At 39.3% G+C, this 17,282-nt stretch overlaps 1 protein-coding gene across 2 annotated transcripts in view; it reads left to right on the top strand.

Annotated features, from left to right (window-relative positions):
• Positions 1-17,282, top strand: part of LOC131463035 (calsyntenin-2-like) — a 338,191-nt gene that overhangs the window by 57,002 nt on the left and 263,907 nt on the right. The window lies entirely within an intron of this gene.

Raw genomic sequence — 17,282 nt, 5'->3', positions numbered from 1 at the left:
CTTTTCTAAGATTTTCATATAACCATTGGGATAATATTTACAAAAAACTGAACAAAAATTAACATTGAAGTGGATGGGAGACCGAAAAAAACCAAGCCCGCTTTGGAGCATCACAGTGTCGTCATACTTTAACGTAGAAACGTGGTTGGAAGTTTAAACGGGTCACAAGACTTGGGACTTTTCTGACCTAAGTCGACATTTTGATACATGTTACGGTTTTTGAACTATCGCAGTTTAAGTTTTGTACTTTTTTTCAAAGCTTTCTGATTTTATAATGGGTGTGTGTGTGGTCGTTAGGTGTGAGCTAGAGTGACACACTCTAGCAAGATCCAGCAAAATAATCAGAAAAACTTCTAAACAAACTCTTCTCCTGCCCACAATTTCCAACCTACAGAGACAATTTTTACATCAAAATGTTGCCATGGTTGTCGTCTAACCCTGTGTGTGTTTGTCATGTTCATATGACTTGTAGTTTTTCTTAAAATCACCTCAAAGCACAGAGAACTCTGGTCACAGTCTCAATTCACTCCCATGTTAAAATGTCTGCTTTGGAGTTGTGGAAAATCAAGATGAGGGTGATTTTAAAACTGTGATTTCTCTGTCAATTCACACCCGTTTGTCACAAATTTTGAGATGGGAGCTGCTGAAAGCCTCCTGGCGCTCACAAACCAAAAATTTTATCTCTATCATCAACCGTTCTTGAGATATGACAACTTTAAAACATGCTGTTTTCTCTGTGAGAATGGGAAACAGAGGGGATTGTGAATCTCTCTCTCTCCCTCTCTCCTGTCACTCCAGCAGTTTGCCCCGCCCCCTCCTCTGCCGGCCCTGATTACACACACCTGCTGACAATTAAGCCATGTGGACTATAAAAACTCCCTGTTCCCCTGTTCCAGTGCGTTTTCGTCCATGCCTGATCACCATAGCGCCTCGTCACAGCCCCAGAATCCTCAAGTTTTTGATCCTCTTGGTGAGCGATGCTTTATTTTGTAAGTTTTCTTATCATAGCCTGTTAGCTGATACCTTAGTTAAGATTTATAGCTTTTGTTTTCCTCCTTGGGAGAGATTTTTTGTTTGTTAATTTTCACAGCCTTTTAGGAACTCCAATCACTAGGCTTGTGACTTACCTTTTATTAGTTAGATCCAATCATTTAGATTGCGTTTTGTTTTTTATCTCATTCTTAGTTGGTTAAGGATCGCCAATCATTAGGATTGTGCTTTTGAGTTAGCTTTTGTTTTGAAGTGTTTAGAGCCGTGTTTTCCTCCGTTAGGAGATTTTTCTGTTTAAGTTTTACATGATAACCTTAGTCCGAGTATGTTTCCTCTTCGGAGTGATTTTTTTGTTCCACGTTTATAGTTCCACAACGTTTCTCTTGTAGAGCGTTGCGCTCGCAATTTGTTATAGGTTTTCATAGCCACGCTTTTGTTTTTCCTCAGTAAAGAGGACCTGCCTTGAGAATTGTTTACGAGTGCCAATAAAGACAATTAAAAGGCCTCTGCGTCTGAGTCCTCTCTGATCCGTCTTGTTATCTCCTCTAAAACTTGGTGTTTTTAAAGGGTGAGTCCACCAAAATACCACTCTGTCTAAATGCTTTTAAAGGTTCAATCCACATTTTTAGATTTTATAACGCAGGTGTTCGGAAGGGGGAGGGGGCATCAGGGAGTGGGAGGGGTTTATGAGTTATTCTCTTTCAAAGGGTGTACCACTCAATCCTTTACCAGCACAAGTCCTGCACGCGAAGACACATACCGCAAGAACTGCAGGCACACTCGAAATTTCGGCACGGAATTGCGGAAATCTAGTTTTTGATGCAAACTGGTTTTTCAACTAGGGATTCATTTCAGTCATTTCAAAATGAAATACTAGGTTTGTAAATTAACCAGCTAATTTTAAGCACAATTATTCTTCTGCTACTAACAAATAACTTGACCAGTGGATGGCATGTCTGGTGATTCATAGCCTCAGGCAAGTTTACATTTTGTAACTGTGGAAGCTGATTCCAGTCTATGAAACATGTCATCCACAGCATGTGAATGGTCATGAAAGGTGTGTGCTAGAAAAAGTGCTGCACAATGTGTAAGTGAATGGGTGTGATTGGGAAAAACAGTAGTGTAAAGCAGCTTTGAGTAATCAAGACTAGAAATGCTCTGTAAAATTCAGACCATTTACCAGACCCAAACACAGGACTCAGATAGGGATACTGGCCTCCTTGCTGCTTTATCTTACAGCTGGATCCAGTATTAGTATTACACAAGTTCAAATGTGTAATACTTCCGTCAGATTTACCTCACTCTGTGAGCTAAAAAGGATTTTCTATGGACACACTTTTACAACTGTCAAGTTTTCTTTTGTCCCCTCTCTGGCAGCCACATTTTCAGTGAGTCAGAATGCAGGATCGTTATTGTTATTGTACACAATTGCACAACAAATTACAGATGGAGGGTTGATCAGAGCTGCTGTGACGGAATAGGCCGCCACAGTGGACCAACCTGACATGTTTTGATGGTGGGAGGAAACCCACGCAGACACAGGGAGATCATACAAACTTGAACCCAGCACCTTCTTGCTTTGAGGCAACAGTGCTAACCACTAATCTGTGCTGAACTAAGACATTGTCAGAACCTCATACAACCACACTTCTGAAATTGGAACTATTGCTTTGACTGTCACGATTTCAGTATTTCTAAATTCCTGGCTCCTGCCTGAGATGCATGATCACCTTGGGCATGAAGTTAATTAATTTACACATGCACACTTGCTCATCACCTTGAATTATTTACAGTAAATCATGGATGGCACAGTTGTGCTTATTTTTTTATTCCTCCATTCATGCTTTTCCTTACTTTTAATCAAGCTTCAGTGATTCAGTCTCCCTACAGCAATCATCATTAGCATTCCAGTTAATTATAAATGTATTTGAAGCCCCACCACCCCCTCCCAAACTTTGAACATCATTGCAGCATGTTGGTTGTTCCAAAACTGACCTCTTTTAATGCATATTTCTCTCAGAATTTGAGTGTTATGGCCAATTATCCTAGAAATCCTTTTCATTCAAACTGCAGTGCCACAGTCCATTCCACTCAGTGACATACAGCCAATCAGCATCAATAAACCACAACATGGTTGCTTTATTCAAACATGGGTCGCTCAACAAGCAACACCAATAAACCTCTTTATTAGCCACTCCAAGTTTGTTAAATACATCAAAGAGGCCTGTGCAGAATTTTTTTTGGGGGGGGGTAAGAGACAGATAATTATTGCAGGCACAGGAGCCAGCTTCTTTCACTATGGCAATTAACCAGGCTTGTTAACATCAAAGGCAGAAAAAGACCAGGGGCTGACTTTCAAACAGAAAGTGCAATGAACTCACAAGGGAAATGGCTTTATGTTCAGAGTCTGGCTCTTTAAATGTTCTTGATTTGATTTGAGCATATGGAGATGAACACTTCAACTCAACAATATGTTTGGTGAGTTATAGATAGATAGCGGGAAGGGTGGGTGGATGGATGGATAACTTTATTAAGTTATCCAAGGTCCTAGCGGCCTGGACACAAGGTACAAAAACACACACAATACTAACAGGATTTAAAAAAAAATATTAACAATTAACAGATAGTGCATCAAAATAGAAAGATAAATAACAATCCAATGGTCTCTAAAGAGCAAATAACAGTGATAAAAACATAGTACAATTACTTAAGTTACATATAAGTATATAATGTGGTGTACAATGCAGTGATACACAATTATAGTATATTTGCTTTGAAATTATTTGATGCATACACGCTAAGACTGAATATCATGTTCTATTTATGAATAAATATTGATGATTGTGTGTTTTGTGTAGTGCTGGGGATTTTTTTGCATCAAAGCATGCTTTGAAGCAATGGTTCTATAAAATTGTAGTTCAGGGTTTGAAGCACATATCGTAGCTTCAGTGTCGCACTGCTATCACTAATGTTGGCTACCAGAGCTCTAAAGATAAGTGTCATTTGATTAAGTAAGTGTTTCTCAAAGAGTGGGTTGGGTTTAAAAAAAAAAAAAATAATAATAATAATAATAATATATGCAAATGAGTCAGTACATTTTGCACAACTTTGCTCTCATCATGATTTATATTGTGATTTGGGCCACAATAGTGTGTTGTCTTTAAAAAGTGGATTCCCACATTGAAGGTTTTGTAAGCACTGGTTTCAGTAATTAATCTCTGTGTTGATTTATTAGAGAACAATAGTCTGAGTCAGTTTGCAGACTGAATTTATTTTTCAATAATTATTCTGTCCATGATTATTTTCCATGACCTAATTATTACAAATGATGTTAGAAAATAAGCTTTAATTCTGAATATGGTGCTCGAGAAAAAACAAAAACAAAGCAGATGTTAAGGTTATGAACACCGTACATCTCTGATAAATGAACCTGCAGAGGAAACTTTATTTCTTTTTTGAAAAAAATAAATAAATAAAATAAATCATTTCTGGGACTTCAATCACTCATGCATTTATTTGATATTTTCCCATTGTTGCTCCCAGACACAACTTTCTCAGACGGAGGAAATGGGTACATGTTGTCCCCCTTTCTGATGGGCAAACACGCTAATCTGCTTACTTCCTGCTTTGTGGATCAACTTGGGGATGGCAGGGGAAAAAAAGAGATAAGAAAAAGTACAGAAGAGAGAGAGAGAGAGAGGGGTTTATGTGACTTTCTTCACTTCAGGCTTTCTCGTTCTTCTCATGGGAGACTGACTGGCAGCTACAGCTGGATTATCTTGACGTCTCCTATTCACCATCTCCTCTCATTCAATCTCTGTCACATGCACTCTCGTCGTCTCCTCTTGCCGGGGTCAGAACTGATCCCTTGGTCCTGGAAGTTTGAGCATTTGTTACAATATTGTCTGATTTGTTTTGACACCTTATCGCTTACGAGAGTGCAGCAAAGGGGAACACGACCTTACCGTTGTGTTACCAGGCTGCCAGTCTGTGCGTGGTAGATAGAGGTTTTGTGTACACTCTTGCACAAACAAGTGACACACTGTTTTTGTATTTGTTGTCACACTCTGGAGCATTACATGGGGAACTTATAGAGCACTTAAACCCTCAGCATGAAGGGCCTTGACACAGCAATGATATGTGTGTATGTTTTGATGAAAGCAGTATACCTGGAGGCTGATAAGGAAAACTACATACTGTTTTTATATATATATATATATATATAGTGCAAATCAAGTCCCTACTGAAGCTAACAAGGACTAAACTGCTGAATCTGAAAACCTCGGTCTGACAGTTCTGTCTGAACAAGCTCAGAGAAAGTGAACTTCCTCTGGGTGATGGAAAAATAGACATTGTGCAAGAGGTTGACACGTTCAGCCAATGCACACGGTGCTTGCTGCAATAAAAAATACTGTGACGCTCATGTAAAAAGTCTGTTCTCAGCTTTATTTCTGTCAGTACATGTTGTATACTGTACTTACTGTACAGTATACTTTACCTAAATGTAAATGATGCACACTGATGCACAGTCTGTGGTAGTTCACTGTGTGGTTGATTTCATACTCAAGTCTGCTCTGTAAGTGTTGTTATATTAAAATAAGTTGATTAAAGCAGGTATTTATTTTGCCATAATTGCAAAAATTGCCATAAAATGCAAAGCAGACTAATAAGACAAAGTGATATGACCATGTAGATTGTGCCTATAATATCTATTAATATCCTCTTTTATATTATTAAGCAAGATAAATGCCCTTGTTGTCTGAAATTAACTGGGTTAAAAAAAAAAAAAGTAAATTTCCCGGGACTCTTAGGATAATTGTGTAATTTGAATTTTTTTGGAAAAATATAAATCATTTGCTTACATAAGCAATACAGGAAGGAAGTCGCACATAAGCTGAGCTTCCTACATCCGTCTGTGTGAGGTGTGAAAGTAAAAATCAAATGTGTAAATAAAATAAGATTACAATGGAGTGAAACAAGATTGCAAAAAAGTGACTGTATTTATTATAATGTAACCACTCTGTGCAATGGCAGATGTTATTTCATTGACATTTGGTGTATTCAGACCATTTTCTTGTTTGCTGACTAGCGTTTCTGGTTCGTCACTGAAACTCAAAAGGTACCTGCTGGATAGTTGGATATTCCACACCTTCACTTTTTAAGACCCAACAGTAGTCTGCTTTTTTCAAATGAATTACACTGGGGCAAAGATAGAAATAAGTAATGTTCTCCTCTCCAATGTGGTCACTGGTTGCTAAAGCGAACCACTGGTCCAGAAGACCAAAGCAATGTATTGAAGGACACTTGAAAGCTCTTTGGAGTTAACCAAACATTAAGAATGAGATCAGTAAAATATGTTGTTTTCTTCGCTTTGGTTTCTCCCTCACTAGGGGTTGTTCCACACATTTTAATTTGGCATATATTTTAGGCCAGATGCTCTTTCCGATAGCTGGGGTCAAGTTAGAGTGTCCAATTAACAATTAGCAATGGGATTGGGTACTTTAGGTCAAGGACTGGAATTATGGAATTATGAAAATAGGAATTATGGAATTATGTGTCAGCATTGTACAGGCATTTTTAATTGGGGGCTTTTAGCAATTAAAACTTGTTCTTCTTTAATATAGTAGTTACATGCACTCAAATTGAAGAATTGTCCATTTCAGAGTCAATATACCACATGTCACCAGAGCACTTCATGATAAATCATTTTCATTGTCTATAATTTTCCTCTACATTGCACAAGCACTCATTCAGCAGTATCAGCTTTGAAAATGGAGTGAAGCTCAATAAACTGCATGTAATTTTGCATCTGCCTCAAGGACAAGAGACATGCAGTCATGGACATGGAGAGAAAAGTTTTGGGGAGGGGGGGCTCGTCCTAGATAGGGCAAACAGATGAACTGCAGCAACGATAGTAACAGTATGTGAAAAAAGATAAAGTTTTTCTTCTATTTTACTGTAGCCCGAAGAAGTCCAATTTAAGTGCCTGTGACACTTTATTGTGCGAATCACTCATATTCTTTTGGGGTTTTCATGATAAAAAAAAAATGCAATGAAAGCGGGGCTGTAATGTTGAGGAATGGGGAGTCCTCCGACAGTTAAGATAAATGAGCTGTACACTACCTTATCAGATTTAATAAACCATCAATCCACAGAAGGTTTTTAAAATGAGGAGATTGAACTTTTTTCACATATGGGTCCAACTGCTCTCTGTTTTTGTTTTTTTTTTCTTAATTTTGTTTGATATAAATTTTTAGCTTTCAGACTGCTGATGGACAAGTATAGAGCTGGCCAGAAAGAGTTGTACTGTGTCTTTGTAGATCTATAAACCTTATGATCGGGTGCCAAGAGAGTCAGGAGTGGCAGAAAACTATGTGAGGGTGATGCAGGACATGTATGACGACAGCAAGTGAGGTGTGCAGCTGCAGTAACTGATGGGTTCATGGTAGAGGTGGGATTACATCAGGGATCAGCTCTGAACTCCTTCTTGTTTGCAATGGTGATGGACAGGTTGATAGATGAGGTCAGGCAGGAGTCTCTGTGGACTATGTTGTTTGCAGATGATATTGTTATCTGTAGTGAGAGTAGGGGACAGGTGGAAGAGAGCCTGGAGAGGTGGAGATATGCACTGGAGAGAAGAGGAATGAAGGTTAGTGGGAGCAAGACAGAATTCCCACATGTGAATGACAGTGAGACAGGTGGAACAGTGAAGATAGGAGGAGTAGAGGTCGAGAAAGTGGATGAGTTTAAATTCCTGGGGTCAAAGCAATGGCCAAAGCAATGGACAGTGCACAAAAGAGGTGAAGAAGAAAGTGCAGGAGTGGAGTGTGTGGAGAAGATTGTCAGGGGTGATGTGTGACCAAAGGACATCAGCAGAAGTGAAAGGGAAAATCTACAAGACACGGGTAGCAAGACCTGTTATGATGTATGGCTTAGAGACAGTGCCACTGTGTAAAAGACAGGAGGCGGTGCTGGAGGTGGGCTGAGATTGTTGTTTTGACAAGATTAGAAATGAATATTTTTGATAATGTATCCATTTTTTTTTATTTATTTATTTATTTCGGTCATGACATTTAGATCACTCATCACATAACATTGCAGTTCACACAATATACATAACCGAAAGGGAAAGCGGGAGAAGCAAAGCTTAACTAGTCCCGCCCCCATTATCATCATACATTTCATTTCCTTTTTTTTTTTTTCTTTTATGACATTTTGACAAAGAAAACATGTTTCAGCATCCGGTAGCACTCAGAGATATAGTCTAGCTCTAGACAGTCAACTCAGACTCCATGTATGTATGTACATGTGTCCATGATGTTCCATCGCGCCGTTGCACCGTTTCCCCCAGTGTCTACAAATTTCTGTCTCTGACCTTTGTCATATTTTCTTTCTGTGTCATTCTGTATCGATTAATAGTCATCTCTACATACTTCTTTTTAAATACACTCAGTTTTGCTGATTTTTTCATCTCCTCATCCAGATTGTTCCACTGTCTGACCCCCGTGACCGATACAGTAAAGGATTTAGAGCAAGTGTTGCCATTTGTGAATGAGGACATTTCCTGGTGCATGCATGTCCACACATTGGTGTTTTGTCAGCTTTCAGCACACCATTAGCCCATTAAGGACATGCCTCATACACTCGAAAAACATTTCACATTATGTTGCACATTATACACTTATGAATACATAATGCTACTGGTGATTGTAAAGTGCTATGTAAACACATTTGCCAACAATGCAAATGGGCGGTGATGTCAGCTGCCTTCAGGAAAGTGAAATAAACTCAACTTTTCTAATGCTAATGCCAGCGCTACTCCCCGGGTAGCTGTATGTATTTATATTTTTATAATTCTTCTCGTGAGAGCGAGTCACATGGCCGAGTAAAGAGAGAGAACACTGGCTGCTTGTCTTCTGTGGAACATTAAGATAATGAACAACTCAGTGACACTGGGCATACAAGAAAGGAAAAGGAAAGCAACTTAATGTCATTATAAAACGTAGTGCACAACAAAATGTCGATGGAGGGTTGATCAGAGCCGCTGCGACTGAGCGTGCCGCAACAAGGGGCCAACCTGTCCGAATGTGACTAACATTCTAACATGTTTTGATGGTGGGAGGAAAGCCGAGAACCCACACAGACATGGGGAGAACATGCAAACTCCACACAGAAAGGTCCCAGACCAGGAACTGAACCCAGCACCTTCTTGCTGTGAGGCAACAGTGCAAACCGCTACTAACCACTGTGCCAGCATGCCACCGAAGAATCCCTAGATTAAGACAGGATATGGTCATAATATATAATAATGAATTTGGGGATATTATAGTTTCTACCTCCTCACTAAATAGAATATTCAAATATAGCTGTATGCCTACACATCCCTGAAGATCCTGAAACAAAACAAACAAGAGTTACAATTGTTTAATATAATAGTTAATTGTTAATATAATAGTTTTCATATAGTACATACTTTTAATGAGCAAATCACCCATTTGAAACTGTAGTTTTGTGTTAAATTAGCAAGTTCAGTTAATTTGAAACTACTAGCTTGTCTGTGTCTGTGTTTCCTGTTTCCACTAAGCACTTAAGATGGAGGGTAGGGTGTCTTATTTTACAAACCTTTAATTAAAGATATTAAGATATTGATACCACAATCTCGGTTATTTTCATGGACATGAAATATTTTCATTTGGGTCATATGTTAATAAGTTAATACTAGTTTTGTTGGGCAGTTCAAAAAGTACTAAGTAGCAACAAAAATCAACAAAAAGTCGTTTGTGTGGTGTTTCAATGAAGTCATGTAAACATTTCACATAGGTTACACCCTTTACGATGCCTGTTTTTGACTTTTTCTTGTTGATTAGTCATCAGGACTAGAAATACAGTAAAGTATACACAATATATAGCAATGCTTCATTACTTCAAATTACTTTTCATGTGTAATCAAAACAGAGTTAACTGGTCAAAATGTGGTTTGTGGATTAATGAATCCAGTCGCCATAGAGTGGCTGTGGCTCAGGGTAGAGCCACAGCCTTTTAACAAAAAAAAAAAAAAAAACATGTATACATCGCACTTATGAGTAGCACTTCATAGTTTGGCTTACTTGAAGCGCTTTCTTACTTCTAGCTCTTATTTGTACCCAAATGTTTAAATGCACTTATTGTAAGTCGCTTTGGATAAAAGCGTCTGCTAAATGCAAGTAATGTAATGTAATGTAATGTAATGGGTAGAGTGGGCTATCTTCTAACCAGAAGGTTGGGTGTTTGATCTAGAAAAGGCTAGAAAAGAGTTATAATTATGTAGCACCATACACTGATCATATTGCAAACAATAAGCAACACAGGCAGACACTCGGTCATAGCCAGTATCAGTATAGTAAGAGTATCAGTCTGCTCTAAACAAGTGAGCTAAAAATACCAGCAGCCTCAAACAGGTTGTTTTTTTTAACAGTGTTTCCCTGTCGTGTTTTCACTTCATCTTTAAACATGATGCAGTTATGTGGCGCTCTGCCAGCTCAAACAGATCTTCACTTCAGATATATAAGAATCTCTTGTTAGATGTGTTAGAACAGCAGTTGTGTGTGTGAGCTGCTGCTTTTGTGTATGTGCATCAGAAATCCACAAATGTGTGTGAATGAATACATGAATAAAAGCCACCAGGTGATGGTGTGTTGTGTGAATGCAGTCACTGTATGTCCTCAAGGTCAGAGTGGGTTTTCCACACACACACGCAGACACACACATTCAAAAACACAGAAACATGAAGAAATAGCTTATGGGACACATTTGAGTCTCCTGTCACATGAACATCTTAAAAATCTTGAGGGCCTTTCTTGTTAATGCCGCCCATTACTTACCCTTACCTTTGCTGGATGGAATTTCTGTCAGCATCACACACTCTTATGTGGAGCACTTTTGGGCTGAGTAGTCCAAATAGCATGGTCCTAGCATCCTTGAGAACAGCTTTTATGACTTGCCTTTTACCTTTAGAAGTCTCTTCTCACATGGACACTTTAGCCTCTATTTCCTCTTCTTTTTCTGCCTCTTAACCATGTTACAGGGAGTCTCTCCCATAATGCACTGCAGCGTTATCAAAGTCAACCACCTGCCGTCTTTTAATCACACAGATGGAGGTGTGAAATAGAGTGTTCACGCTCTTGGCAAAGTGAGGCACTAGTTGCTGTAGCCTTTTTAGCCTGCTTATATTCAGACATTTTAAATAGTACGTGTTTTAAAAATGTGATTCTATGAGGTACTGACACACTTATGAATACCACACTGACTGTGTTGTGCACGCTTCCCTGCACTGAGAATCAGCTTCAGACACAGAGACTTGCTCACACTGTTCTTGACGCGGCCCATATCAATCTGAACTCCCGTTTTGCAGCCTAGAGATCTGCGGTTTGACTTGCACCATGTTAAGGTCATCTGCAAACATATTTCAAGATACCAGCTGTCTCTTACGCTGGGACACCACTTTTTTCCTCTACGTGGTAATATAATTTACAAAATTCTTATCATGTTCTACTTATGAAGAGCTGAATTTAGAGATTGAGACAATAAACTCAGGAAAATGTAAGAAATGAGAAGTAGACAAATGTTCCCATACACTTATTCCTGGTTGGCCTCAAACAGAGTGCCAAAGACTTTTTTGTATGGTTTATGACACAAGGGAAAAAAAGAGAAAAAAGGGTCAACTTATAAAATGTATCCCCAAGTAAGAATATGTTTGCCACCTTATTTGCTGTTATGGTTGCCAATCAAGTCAGTGTAAAACCATGTTTACAGATTAGTCCACTAATGAAGATTGTGTGATTTGTAGGAGGTAAAATAAAATCCTCCTCCTGCCTTTGGGCCCTCTCGATCTGTCCATCACTGATTACTTTCCAACAGAAAATGGGCACTTTTAATTGCTCATCCAATTAAGCAATGGAGATGCGGCGAGATGTAAAGGTAAAATGGCGACAGAAAGATACTTATCAGGCGAAAAAAAAGAACTTTACAAAAATATAGTAAAATAAATCATTTTTAAACTCATATTTGGTTGATAGTACGATATATACATAGAAAAAACTATATGTTATACAGTGAAACAGCATCTTTTACTCAACTTTGAAAGTGTGTAGTGTGTGCATGGGGGTAATGTGGCCTATGTATCTAAATGTACGATTTTGTGACTCCAGAGATTAAAATCCTTGAAACAAATGAAACAACAGGCAGCAGTAGACCAGCAGTTACTGAGTCCCTGTGAGTGAAAAACACAGATTTTCTCTGTGAACTTCCAGGAGAGGGCCACACGGTGGTGTAGTGGTTAGCACTCTCGCCTTGCAGCGAGAAGACCCGGGTTCGAGCCCCGGTTGGAACAAGGGCCTTTCTGCATGGAGTTTGCATGTTCTCCCCGTGTGTGCGTGGGTTCTCTCCGGGTACTCCGGCTTCCTCCCACAGTCCAAAAACATGCAATGTGGGGATAGGTAAATTGGACACTCCAAATTGACCATAGGAGTGAGTGTGAGAGTGAATGGTTGTTTGTCTCTATCTGTGTGTGGCCCTGCGATGGACTGGCGAACTGTCCAGGGTGTACCCCGCCTATCGCCCGATGTAGCTGAGATTGGCACAGCACCCCCCGCGACCCTCTGGTTGAGGATAAAGCGGTAGATGATGATGACTGACTTCCAGGAGAGTGAATAATTTACAAACTTCAGTTTCCCACCAGAAAAAAGCCAGTCTAATGTCCAGATGAAGTGGCAAAAATATTCTCAACATATTGCTTTTAAACCAGCATAGATTTTGCTAGATGAGCCTTTTGTTAAGTGGCTACAAGCTGTTCTGCCTTGTGTATCCACTGGCAGCCATGTTGCAAATGTCTGTGTCTCATGCTGTTCCCAGCACAGGGGACAAACCATGTGTCAGTACCTCATTGAGGCACACTTCAAAAAAACTGAACAAGCACTTTATGTAGCTCTGCTGATTTTTGCACAGATAACCTGTACGTAAAAAAAAAAAAAAAACAAGTTTATGAGTTGAAAATCCGAGTTCAGGGGGTGCTCCTGTGTAATGCATGCCCCATGACCTCAGAAATTCTAAGTTCCGACTTCAAAAGTAACGCAACATTGGGCCATAAAAAGAAGGAATATGTGGAAGAGTAGCAGTATGGCTTTGTCTTTGATTTCAGTCCACAGCACGCAATCAGGACGAGTACAGCTCCAAATAAGTGGTGGTGATTGAATGGGTGGGCTCAACACGCTATCAAGAGGTCTAATTTAACACATGCTATATGTTAAATGGCCACAGAGAGGGCCTCCAATTGCAGATGTTTAAGAAAAGAACAAGACTTTCAATTTATTTTAACTCCCAGTCAACACCACTGTTCATGGCCAGGAGGCCAGCAGCAAACTTTAACTTATTATTTAGTCAGGTCATCAGTCTAAATGCTAATTAAAATTGCCTGCCCACTGGCCTGTGTGTGTGTGTGTTCTTGTGTGTCTGTGAGTGTGTCCTTGTGTGTCTGTGTGCTTGGTGTTGGAAACGAGAGGTTAGGAAAATCTCCCTGTTGCTCTCTCTGACTGGCAGAGGCTCTTAATCGCACATATTTGGACAATGTAATTAACAGCCTCCTTGTTGGATAGTAGGAAAGAACACAGCCACAGCTGGCCACAAGCGATAACACTTTAAATTAGGGCAAACAAAAGTCTTTACAGGGTGAAGCACAGGACATTTCATCTTTGTCAGTGTCAACGTCGTGAATATGTGTGTATATATATATATATGTATATATATATATATAATATTGTTGGAAAACAATTAAAAAAAATGTATGTTGGTGGTTAACATCTCTGGCTCATATTTTCTATCCAGAGAGTGTGATAATTACATGAGGCCCTACCTCAGTCTACCCTTGAGCTCAGAGGTTATAAACTCCAAAGCAAATTTTAATTGGAAGTAATGATCACCTCATCATATTATCCACTCTTTAAGGTTACTGGTCCCTTTACCCTTAGCTGTCTGCTGATGGCAAACGGCCATTAGGTGTTAAATAGGTGGGATGAGCTGGGTTACAGGGATCAGAATCGAACACAGCCCACAGGACACGTAGGAGACTTCAGCTTTCTGTAAGCAGCACTTGTGCGTGCTTCATTTATGTGATCGCAATGTGTGTGTGTGTGTGCAGTAAAGGGAAAAGTTACGTTTTATCATTCAGAAACAGAAGAGCAGAGGGTTTTCTTGGTTTTGAACAATCTATCTTGGTGGCTGTGGAGATTTAAAAAAAAAAAAAAATACTAAGGTCATGGATCGAAAGGATCGTCCTATCAAAACACCCCCTGCTGCCTAGTGTAAAATGTCTAGCGATGTTTCCCAAACCTCATAATGTCAATGTCCTCTTTTCACATTTTTTCCTACAAATCCTAGGAAACCAAAAAACAGACAATAGTTGGACGATTAATTCACTAGTTAATTGTGTCTATTAATTGTTGCAACCCTAACTTGTCACAAAGTCTTGCTGTGTCACTGTGCGAATGCTGAATTTTAAAAAGCTCTTTTCAATCTATTAAGGAAATCTTTATAAAATATCTACAATAAGTCTGCAATAGATCTGTCAGTCTAAAATACCAGGCTACACATTACAAACAAAATCAACACAATAAAAGGATGCCTCCCACCCCTTCCCGTTGGCTCTCTCAAAGCAGGAATCTGTTATCTGTCTTGAAAGTGAGAATTTTGTCTTCACTCTGTCATTTTTCTGTGACTGTCTATCTTTTAACTGCTGTCTCTGCTTCAGAGGTGTGTGTCTCTTTGATTTGTTGTGAAGACTTCAGTCACATGATGTGGGGGCAGGGTGCAAACAGGAAGGGCTGCAACTTACAATTACTTAGCTAGTTGACTAATCAGTCGATTATTTTTTCGATCAGTCATGAGATTATTCCGGTTTATTCAGAATCAACACATACCTGTCCATAGAGGCGAGGGTATGTTGCTAACCTCTCAGCTCAAACCCCAAACAGGCTAATGAACTATTGTACTGTGAGGAAGCAATGTGTTGGGTTCAACATCATTGAAACTTTACTTTGTGTCCAGATGAAGTGGCTTAGAAACAAGACTTTGTTTCTAAGCATTTTTTGGTTTGGCAGAGGCGGAAACCAATATGGGAGACTGAGTATGGTACCGGCTCATCCATAGACAATACTACAATACTATAATCTAATATGATCTTTAAACCTTAAATGTAAAGTAAATGCTTCAGTAAGCATTGTGTGAGATGTGCACCACTGTCGTGAGTGAGGGCTGTACATTTCTTCCATGTTTTTTGACAAAGGCCATGTTTGTGATATCAGTGTCAGGCCCACAAATGTATCAAGTCAACCCCATCAGACTTAAATCTTAAAACAAATCGATTAAAGGTGTGAGAAGGTAAAAAAAAAAAGAAAAGAAAAGAAAACTTTGACCTCAGGTGTAGCTTGTGTTGTGCTCAGGCAGCATTATGCTGCTGAGGATAATGCTGTCAGTCAGATCCCTGTAAGCCGTTGTCTGCAGTTCTGAAGTGTGCTTGTGTCTGTCAGCATCCAGACATATCTGTCTTTTAAAATTGGTGTCACCAAGTTTGTGTGTGTTTGTGTGTTCAGGCCCAGAACACCGTGTGTGTTGCTGTCAATTGCGTGTTGTCAAACATTTGTAGTCATGAGGAGTCTTCAAGTCTCGCAGCAGCAGCAATGGCAGAGTGTGTGTATGTGTGTGTGTGTGTGTGAGAGCGAGTTAGCTGTGATTGGTATTTCTCTGCACGGCCATGGGAGTGTCAACGTATTCCTACGCTGCACTCCATCAAGCCTCTGCAAGGTTAAGAGTGCAGCAGACGAGCTCGGAATAATTCCACGAGATCGGCGTGCAAGCTTGCACATAGGTTTCCTTACTGGTGAATGTAAACCTGTGTCAGTGAGCTGCATTTCAAATTTGACTTTTGCACACAGTTTTACTATATAGGGGTGATGGTGGGGTGATTCATGGCTCTGCTAGTCTACATGCTGCTGTGTCCCTGGGCAAGACACATAACCTCATGTTACTCCTGACAGCTGTGCCAGCAGCTTGTCAATGGATATGAAAAACGTGTGATAGAAAATGCACTGTGTGAATGGGTGTGAATGGCAAAAGCTGCAGTGTAAAGGCGTTTTGAGTGGACGAAGTGGAAGAAAAATGCTGTATAAATACAGACCATTTACCAATACAACAACGTGTCTCTAATATGGTGACAATTATAATATTTAAAGTTTTCTAAACCCATGTGACTGTGACAAATCTGTTGCATTAACTTCTTTTGACAGTTTTTTTCTTTTGCAGATGCTAATTAACAGGTGCTTTACCCCCGCTCACATTAATACAAAAAACATTTTCAGTACCTTTAGACTGAAATTTTCTGTCAAGAATACTCAAAAATAGTCCTTATTCACACTCAAACTGTTTTGTGTCATAGGACGACACTTAAGAATTTACATAAAGTTTACAGGGGCTTTAATTAAATAGAAGCAGGAAAATCAATGAAGGTTTACTGAGTCAAACCTCCTCACAGAATCATAAGAGGCAGCAGGCTGACAGCTCTAATTGGAGTCTGTAAATTAAGCGTCATGTTTCCACAGAAAGATTCTAGCATCTTTGTTTCATTTTCAACATTTATGCTTTGTGATTTTTATATTTTAATTTTAACGAATAGCACTTGTGTAGCTTTCAGACATTGGAATACACCACTGTGTGCTACTTCATCATTTATTTGAGCACCACAAAGAACTGACACAGCAGAAGAGCAGCACTCATTTTATAAAATAAAGTCTGTTTGGGTAGGATCGCTGCTTTTGTAAAGCTCCAGAGGGAGCTTTGAAGAATCCAAATCTGTCAGCAGTCGCCTTAGATTGTGCAGAATGTAGACACCGGGTTTATACAAGGAAATAGAAAGTGTTAAAGTAAATGATATCTTTGGTTCTTCTCCATGACTTTTTATCTTTCCCTTCTTAACTCTGCACCATCCGTCAGACAATTATTATTGGAGTGCAATTCTGAATCAGTAAAGTTCTCTGGTTTGGAAAATGTGTGTGAAAATGAAAGGACATATCACCCAATGGAGAGAAGGAAAGAAAAACATAGGTCAACATTTTTTTTTTAACATATAAATCTCTTTTTAAAACTCACAAAATATGGTGTATTTTCAGTTGGCAGTGCTTATTTGAGCCAGAGCAACAGCAAATGACTTCTTCCTCTTCATTTTTGTTCACTTTCTCTTTGAGAACACTTTTGAGAGTGTTGCCATG

The sequence above is a fragment of the Solea solea genome, chromosome 7 (assembly GCF_958295425.1).
Source record: "Solea solea chromosome 7, fSolSol10.1, whole genome shotgun sequence".
NCBI lineage: Eukaryota > Metazoa > Chordata > Actinopteri > Pleuronectiformes > Soleidae > Solea > Solea solea.
The sequence above is the reverse complement of the archived record's forward strand: the minus strand, read 5'-3'. Positions and strand labels throughout refer to the sequence as shown.